Genomic DNA, 10105 nt, shown 5'->3' on the forward strand with positions numbered 1-10105 from the left:
CTCTTCTCACAGAAGGTGAGATACAATATAATACAGTGTCAGTTTTGTTAAACCTGCGGTTTGAATGCAACGGGAAATCACTATGGTACTGTGGGGCGTTCAATAAGTTATTGACATAAATGAACTCGATTTTACAGGCTTATACGCTCCATGTGTTACAAAGAATGGAGAAATGCTTATTAATTTAAGTGAATAACTAATGATCATCATATCTGCCTCATGCATATTCATTAAAACCAGATCTTGTCTGCCAATTGTCCCACGGTATTTATGAAGTATAATTTGATTAACTAAGCTGGTTGTCGATGATGCATTAAACATCGAGTAAACGCGCAGCACTGCAAATTCATGCATCACTGGCCGTTCTAAGTCCGCAGTTCTATCATATATGGTGTGTTCATGATTAATGTCCTCGTCCAGTGTTTTGGATCCTTATGTGCATCTCTTACCAATGGTTTATACTTAAAATAGTTGACAACTGAAGTTTCCATGGTAAACTGAAGTTTAAAGATATACTCTTACTCTTAAATAAAATTTACCACAATTAATACAATTGTTTTAATATACCAAAACTGATAAATACACGTCGAAAACAATCGTCTTTATGAAGGATAGGGAGTTAAATGTGAAAGAAAGATGCATAAATCACCGTAGTTCTACCTTAGGAGACTATTATCAGTAGATCACAGTAAATCTTGAAGCCCTCACCAATCATTTAAACATTTTTGCGTTTTTAGCTATCATATACACGGTTACAATCTTGTTATCAGTAATTGATATTTTCCATAAATGCATTCATAAGGAAGTAGTTATAGGTTTATCACTCAAAACTTGTGTTTGATATACATGTGTATGCTGTGGCAAGGGCATAAACGAGGGATGCACGGCAGGGAATTAACACGACAAATATTCCTTAAACTAGGCATTTAAGCTAGAGTTATGGGCCTTGAAACTCAGGCCCCAATTTCTCGAAACTTCTTAAGTCCTTTATAACAGGATTAAGCTAATCTCACTATTTTTGTTGTTCTATAAAATGTGTTATAATTACTTCTTCAAGAAGTTTTAGGACATATGTAGGAATAATCTATATGATTATCAGAATAAACCATTTTCGTTAATCACAATCCATTTTCATATTAAGCTTATTAATAAGAAGTTTCGAGAAATTGGGGCCATGATGATTGTTACTTTTGTCACTGATAACAGTGTGTGTATACCACATGCTAATTTACGTCATATATGCTACGTCGGAAGGCAACATTTTGCTTAAAATGAAGACTCAAATCAAAGATAACTTTTCCTTCACTACACCATTTTAAATAAAACAAAGGACAGTTTATGCCGCTTCAATAGCCCCGCCTTTGTTTTATTACCTAAGTTTGATAAGGTGATTAGTTCCATCAAACACTTCGACAAAGCTGCTGCAAAAATAATGTTTTGACAGTGCTCAGTCAGACGGCCGTATTGTGAAAGGGTTTGTCGAAGTGTTTTAGGAAACTATAAAACTCTCAATCGAACTCCGTAAAAGACCGAACTGCGCTATGTTTCATTGAATATGGTGAAAAATAGTGAAGTTATCTTTGTTTAAAGTCTTCATTAGAAGCAAAATATTGCCTTCCAACGTAGCATTTATGACGCAATTTATCACGTGGTATACACACACTGACATGTATACTACGTTTTAGGTGGTTTTAACAAACACCTGTGTCACAGGTCCATCAGACACATGGTTCTCTAAGTCCGTCAAGTTATGTAAAAGAAAAAAAAGGTATTAACAACCCTTCTTTGTGCAACTAAGTAATGTCAAATATTAGCGACCACATCAGGTATCGATTGTCATTGACTCTAATGGGACTCGACCACATGCGGAAATCCTTGGTCATCTTCAATCAAAAACAACCTCGCGTGTATATTTACAATCATTTTTGTCAGAAATATTTACATTTAACTAAGCTGCAAGTAGATCGCGTAGTAATTACAATTTTGCAGTTAAACTTTACTAGTGGGAATGTAAATTATTTATGCAATTATACACTTCACTGGCAATCCATTACAACTTAGATATACAAAATCATAGACCACGTTTAAACACTAAAAATAATTCATATTAATGTTTAAAAAATACAACAACTACTACAGACGTTACAGCATACATTCGAGGTTGTTTTTGATAGAAAATGGCCGAGGATTTCCGAATTACACACTCTCTGACCATTACTATATTTTTGCCCCGACCCTATAAATTTGTATTGCTTTGAGAAATATTTTTATCATTTGATTGACTTTTTACTTTTAAAATTTAAAAATGTTTTTTTGGGCTTTCAATCATACCAGTGATATTTATATTGAAGTCATAAATTTACTTAAGCATATCATTTGTAGATTTATGGTAAAAGAAAAATCGCATAAAAAAAACCCTAAAAATTAAAATTATCATTTGTAAATTATAAGTTTATGGTGTATATTGCGCATGAGCTTATGATGTATTTTGCGCGTGTATTTATGGTGTATATTGCGCGTGGGCTTATGATGTATATTGCGTGTGGGTTTATGATGTATATTTCGCGTGAGCTTATGATGTATATTGCGCGTGAACTTATGATGTATATTGCACGTGGGTTTATGATGTATATTGCGCGTGAACTAATGATGTATATTGCGCGTGAGCTTATGATGTATATTGCGCGTGAGCTTATGATGTATATTGCGCGTGAACTTATGATGAATATTGCGCGTGGGTTTATGATGTATATTGCACGTGGGTTTATGATGTATATTGCGCGTGAGCTTATGATGTATATTGCACGTGGATTTATGATGTATATTGCGCATGAGCTTATGATGTATATTGCACATGGGTTTATGATGTATATTGTACGTATGTATATTGTACGTGGATTTATGGTGTATATTGCGCGTGGATTTATAATGTATATTGCCCGTGAGCTTATGATGTATATTGCACATGGGATTATGGTGTATATTGCGCGTGGATTTATAATGTATATTGCGCCTGGGTTTTTTATGTATATTGCGCGTGGGTTTATGGTGTATATTGCGCGTGAGCTTATGATGTATATTGCACGTGGGTTTATGATGTATAATGCGCGTGGATTTATAATGTATATTGCGCCTGGGTTTTTTTATGTATATTGCGCGTGGATTTATGGTGTATATTGCGCGTGGATTTATAATGTATATTGCGCCTGGGTTTTTGATGTATATTGCGCGTGAATTTATGATGTATATTGCGCGTGCACTTATGGTGTATATTGCACATGGGCTTATGATGTATATTGCGCGTGAGTTTATGGTGTATATTGCGCGTGGATTTATGATGTATATTGCGCTTAGATTTATGATGTGTATTGCGCGTGTATTTATGATATATTGCGCGTGTAATTATGGTGTATATTGCGCGTGCATATATGATGTATATTGCACGTTGGTTTGTGATGTATATTGGGGGTGGATTTATGGTGTATATTGCGCGTGGATTTATGATGTATATTGCGCGTGGATTTATGATGTATATTGCGCGTGCATATATGATGAATATTACGCGTGAGCTTATGATGTATATTGCGCGTGAGTTTATGGTGTATATTGCGCGTGGATTTATGATGTATATTGCGCTTAGATTTATGATGTATATTGCGCGTGTATTTATGATATATTGCGCGTGGAATTATGGTGTATATTGCGCGTGCATATATGATGTATATTGCACGTGGGTTTGTGATGTATATTGGGCGTGGATTTATGGTGTATATTGCGCGTGGATTTATGGTGTATATTGCGCGTGGATTTATGATGTATATTGCGCGTGCATATATGATGAATATTGCGCATGGATTTATGATGTATATTGCGCGTGCATATATGATGAATAATGCACGTGGATTTATGATGTATATTGCGCGTGGGTTTATGGTGTTATTGCGCGTGGATTTATGGTGTATATTTCACGTGAGTTTATGATGTATATTGCGCATGGGTTTGTGATGTATATTGGGCGTGGATTTATGGTGTATATTGCGCGTGGATTTATGATGTATATTGCGCGTGCATATATGATGAATATTGCGCATGGATTTATGATGTATATGGCACCTGGGTTTATGGTGTAATTGCGCGTGGAATTATGGTGTATATTGCGCGTGCATATATGATGTATATTGCACGTGGGTTTGTGATGTATATTGGGCGTGGATTTATGATGTATATTGCGCGTGGATTTATGGTGTATATTGCGCGTGTATTTATGATATATTGCGCGTGGAATTATGGTGTATATTGCGCGTGCATATATGATGTATATTGCACGTGGGTTTGTGATGTATATTGGGCGTGGATTTATGGTGTATATTGCGCGTGGATTTATGGTGTATATTGCGCGTGGATTTATGATGTATATTGCGCGTGCATATATGATGAATATTGCGCATGGATTTATGATGTATATTGCGCGTGCATATATGATGAATAATGCGCGTGGATTTATGATGTATATTGCGCGTGGGTTTATGGTGTAATTGCGCGTGGATTTATGGTGTATATTTCACGTGAGTTTATGATGTATATTGCGCATGGGTTTGTGATGTATATTGGGCGTGGATTTATGGTGTATATTGCGCGTGGATTTATGATGTATATTGCGCGTGCATATATGATGAATATTGCGCATGGATTTATGATATATATTGCGCGTGCACATATGATGAATATTGCGCGTGGATTTATGATATATATTGCGCGTGCACATATGATGAATATTGCGCGTGGATTTATGATGTATATTGCGCGTGCATATATGATGAATATTGCGCGTGGATTTATGATATATATTGCGCGTGCATATATGATGAATATTGCGCGTGGATTTATGATGTATATTGCGCGTGCACATATGATGAATATTGCGCGTGGATTTATGATGTATATTGCGCGTGCATATATGATGAATATTGCGCATGGATTTATGATGTATATTGCGCGTGCATATATGATGAATATTGCGCGTGGATTTATGATGTATATTGCGCTTGCACATATGATGAATATTGCGCGTGGATTTATGATGTATATTGCGCGTGCACATATGATGAATATTGCGCGTGGATTTATGATGTATATTGCGCGTGCACATATGATGAATATTGCGCATGGATTTATGATGTATATTGCGCGTGCACATATGATGAATATTGCGCATGGATTTATGATATATATTGCGCGTGCACATATGATGAATATTGCGCGTGGATTTATGATGTATATTGCGCGTGGATTTATGATGTATATTGCGCGTGCACATATGATGAATATTGCGCGTGGATTTATGATGTATATTGCGCGTGGATTTATGATGTATATTGCGCGTGCACATATGATGTATATTGGGCGTGGATTTATGGTGTATATTGCGCGTGGATTTATGATGTATATTGCGCGTGCACATATGATGAATATTGCGCATGGATTTATGATGTATATTGCGCGTGCACATATGATGAATATTGCGCATGGATTTATGATATATATTGCGCGTGCACATATGATGAATATTGCGCGTGGATTTATGATATATATTGCGCGTGCATATATGATGAATATTGCGCGTGGATTTATGATATATATTGCGCGTGCACATATGATGAATATTGCGCATGGATTTATGATATATATTGCGCGTGCACATATGATGAATATTGCGCGTGGATTTATGATATATATTGCGCGTGCATATATGATGAATATTGCGCGTGGATTTATGATATATATTGCGCGTGCATATATGATGAATATTGCGCGTGGATTTATGATGTATATTGCGCGTGGGTTTATGGTGTATATGGCACCTGGGTTTATGGTGTAATTGCGCGTGGAATTATGGTGTATATTGCGCGTGCACGTATGATGAATATTGCGCGTGGATTTATGATGTATATGGCACCTGGGTTTATGGTGTAATTGCGCGTGGAATTATGGTGTATATTGCGCGTGCATATATGATGTATATTGCACGTGGGTTTGTGATGTATATTGGGCGTGGATTTATGATGTATATTGCGCGTGGATTTATGGTGTATATTGCTCGTGGATTTATGATGTATATTGCGCGTGGGTTTATGGTGTAATTGCGCGTGGATTAATTGTGTATATTGCGCGTGGATTTATGATGTATATTGCGCGTGGGTTTATGGTGTAATTGCGCGTGAGGTTATGATGTAAATTGCGCGTGCAAATTTGATGAATATTGCGCATGGGTTTATGTGTATATTTCAGTTGCTCTTCCTAAAATATGATTTCCCCCTACACAAACATTTCAAGACCTGTGGACATTATACTTATATGCAATACACTGTTACCTTAATCTTGTTTATTTTGGTTATCTTAATATACTTTGTTACAATCCAACACTATTTGTACATTACAGAATGCATGATTTGTTTAAAGTCTTCTCTTCAGACAATATCATTTCTGATTTTGACAAATGTTTTATGAGGCAAAATATCATGCGATCTTCTTTAAAGGGACTCGCTCATGATTATGGACCAAAATGAAGTTCCAGGTTTCGCATCTGAAAATACCTCATAATTAATAACTTTAAAATAATTAGTTTACTCTTTGATACCGCTATAATTGCAGAAATAATAATATTAAAATATACAAAATGTGGTTGTAGTAGGAGCAAAACCCCGAAGAAAATCGATGTCATATCTACACGCCCACACTGGCTCATGTGTGTGTGCGTGTGTGTGCGTGCGTGCGTGTGTGCGTGCGTGTGTGCGTGCGTGCGTGCGTGCGTGTGTGCGTGCGTGTTTGTGTACTAATACTCGCACGCGGGCCTTACCCATTCGGCGAGTGCTCCGATAAAATTGGGTATTTGGACAGAATGTATCACTGGTTAGAGCTACCCTGGTTCTTAAGCGTGTACCAGCGTATAGCAATGTCACATTGGACCCCCTATTTAACGTGCCTCCTCGAAGACGATTAATACTTTTAGAGGTGCGGCGGGGAATCGAACCTGCTATCCCTTGATTGACAGACAAGTGTGTTACAACTACACCAGGAATCCGGCACATGGGTGGTGTAAGTAGTTTATACTCCGGGTCCCGGCGTGAGCACATTGAAGGGTCCCAGAGTGACAGTTCAAACACCGCACACCTATCCTGGGCAGAACCAGTACTAGTTGCCTTCACCTCTGCAAGCAACTGACAACTTCTGTACATGCCAGGGGCAGTGGTACAGTGCGAATGGTTGTAGAAAGGTTTTTATTACCAATCACTACAGAAGTGACCTGGTCCGCCCGGAATCAAACCCGGGTTGTCCGATTCAGAGTCCAACGCTCTACCGATTGAGCTAACAGGGCGGACTGTATCAGCTACAAGTGAGCTGATGGATATTTATACACTGGAAGCATCACGTGATACTATTAATGAACCAATCACGATACATCCTTTTGTTGAATGACGTTACTAAGGGTGTTTTTTTCAAATTCGTGGCTTTTAAAGACAATATTTGGCCATATATCAACAAATGTTGAAGGGTTCCCGCCGTCAGCATCTAAGTTTAAACAATATTAATGATATGGCGAACATAATTTCGTAATAAAGAAATGCGTAAAAAGAGCATTTCACAAACGAAAAAGAAATATACATGAAATAGTGCCTTTAATACAAACTTGCCTGTCTTTCGCGCCACTAGAAAGGTATGAAAGAGTCACTCAGTCGATTACATTACTGGCCGAGATCAATTCTGAACGCCGCGTTCTTTTATCCATGCGACGAGCGTTATACAGATCAATTAGAAAAACAGACGCTGGCTATCAGGGAAAAAACAGTGAACAATAGCGCGACGAATGGTTAAACACGGATTTATTTGAACGTTTATAACTAATCAATTTTAGATCTGAATCGGGAATGAGAACGGATCCATACGCGCTGATTAATCATATATGATGTGGCAATAATGTTTCAGTTTTGAATTTTAAATTTGAGTTTGATCTGGAGCTCGTAAATATTCCTTTATAAATTTGTCGGAACGTAAATTATTGTTTCAAATCTTATTGAAGGAACACTTCTATTGCACTACATTTCACGCCAAACTTAAATAATTATTATTTACCTAAAGGATAATAATATAAGAGGAAGACAATATAGATGTGACACACACGGGATACTTTAATGAGATATACACTCACATTCAAAGCAAATGGTTCCAAAAAGATGCACCAGCATAAAACACCAGGCTTCACTGTTCTTATACACAACTCAAATAGAAAAAAACCAACACACTGCTCAAGAGCAGTGGTTAAGTGTCCGGAACCACTGCTGTACCCACTCTCAGACTCATTATCACTTGCACTGCCATGGTTACAAAAAATACCAAACTGGAAAGATAAATATGCATGAGACAATATTCAAGAATAATACTCGCAAAAAATATTCTTTTTAAATACATCCGTAATAAATGAATATTTGACAATTTTAAAAAAGTTTTTGATATTCCCGTCGATTAACGAATTTAATACTATAGATACACGAGGAAAACTACTAGTTTACGCACGAGTAACCAAATATATTCCAAGTAGTATTCTTATCATCCTATACAGCAACTTTAATGAATACATTCATAGTTTGATGTACTATGGTTAAGACTTTTAACCACTGCGGGATGAAGAATTCCACACCATTGACAAAGTTTTCATTTTAGGTTATAATTACAGTCAAATTCGCTATGACGATGTCCAGTGTGTGTATACCACGTGATGAATTGCGTCTTAAATGCTACGTCGGAAGGCATTTTTTTACTTTAAATGAAGACTTTAAACAAAGATAACTTTACTATTGTTTTCAATATCTTAAATGAAATATGACGCAGTTTACGCCGCTTACAGAACCCCGCCTTCTTTCTTTTACCAGAAATTGATTGAGAGTTTAGTTTTTTAGAACACTTCGACAAACTTCTTCACAAAACTGCCGTCTGATGGAGCACTGTCAAGACATGACCTTGGAAACTGCCGTCTGATGGAGCAATGTCAAGACATTACCTTGGAAACTGCCGTCTGATGGAGCACTGTCAAGACATTACCTTGGAAACTGCCGTCTGATAGAGCAATGTCAAGACATTACCTTGGAAACTGCCGTCTGATGGAGCAATGTCAAGACATTACCTTGGAAACTGCCGTCTGATGGAGCAATGTCAAGACATTACCTTGGAAAGTGCCGTCTGATAGAGCACTGTCAAGACATGACTTTGGCAACTGCCGTCTGATAGAGCACTGTCAAGACATAACCTTGGAAACTGCCGTCTGATAGAACACTGTCAAGACATGGTTTTGGAAACTGCCGTCTGATAGAGCAATATCAAAACATGACCTTGGAAACTGCCGTCTGATAGAGCACTGTCAAGACATGACTTTGGAAACAGCCGTCTGATAGAGCACTGTCAATACATGGTTTTGGAAACTGCCGTCTGATAGAGCAATGTCAAGACATTACCTTGGAAACTGCCGTCTGATAGAGCACTGTCAAGACATGACTTTGGAAACTGCCGTCTGATAGAGCACTGACAAGACATTACCTTGGAAACTGCCGTCTGATGGAGCAATGTCAAGACATTACCTTGGAAACTGCCGTCTGATAGAGCAATGTCAAGACATGACCTTGGAAACTGCCGTCTGATAGAGCAATGTCAAGACATGACCTTGGAAACTGCCGTCTGATAGAGCACTGTCAAGATATGACCTTGGAAACTGCCGTCTGATAGAGCACTGTCAAGACATGACTTTGGAAACTGCCGTCTGATAGAGTACTGTCAAGATATGACTTTGGAAACTGCCGTCTGATAGAGCACTGTCAAAACATTACCTTGGAAACTGCCGCATGATAGAGCACTGTCAAGACATGACCTTGGAAACTGCCGTCTGATAGAGCACTGTCAAGACATGACCTTGGAAACTGCCGTCTGATAGAGCACTGTCTAGATATGACTTTGGAAACTGCCGTCTGATAGAGCACTGTCAAGACATAACCTTGGAAACTGCCGCCTGTTAGAGCACTGTCAAGACATTACCTTGGAAACTGCCGCCTGATAGAGC

At 37.9% G+C, this 10105-nt stretch overlaps 1 protein-coding gene across 1 annotated transcript in view; it reads right to left on the reverse strand.

Moving 5' to 3' along the window:
- LOC128220305 (uncharacterized) overlaps position 1 on the reverse strand; it is a 27144-nt gene extending 27143 nt beyond the window's left edge. The window contains exon 1 of the mRNA XM_052928655.1: position 1. This exon is cut by the window's left edge and continues 325 nt beyond it. The gene's annotated coding sequence lies outside the window, so the exon portion shown is untranslated.
- Between the last annotated feature and the right edge of the window lie 10104 nt (positions 2–10105).

This window comes from Mya arenaria, chromosome 15, assembly GCF_026914265.1.
Source record: "Mya arenaria isolate MELC-2E11 chromosome 15, ASM2691426v1".
NCBI lineage: Eukaryota > Metazoa > Mollusca > Bivalvia > Myida > Myidae > Mya > Mya arenaria.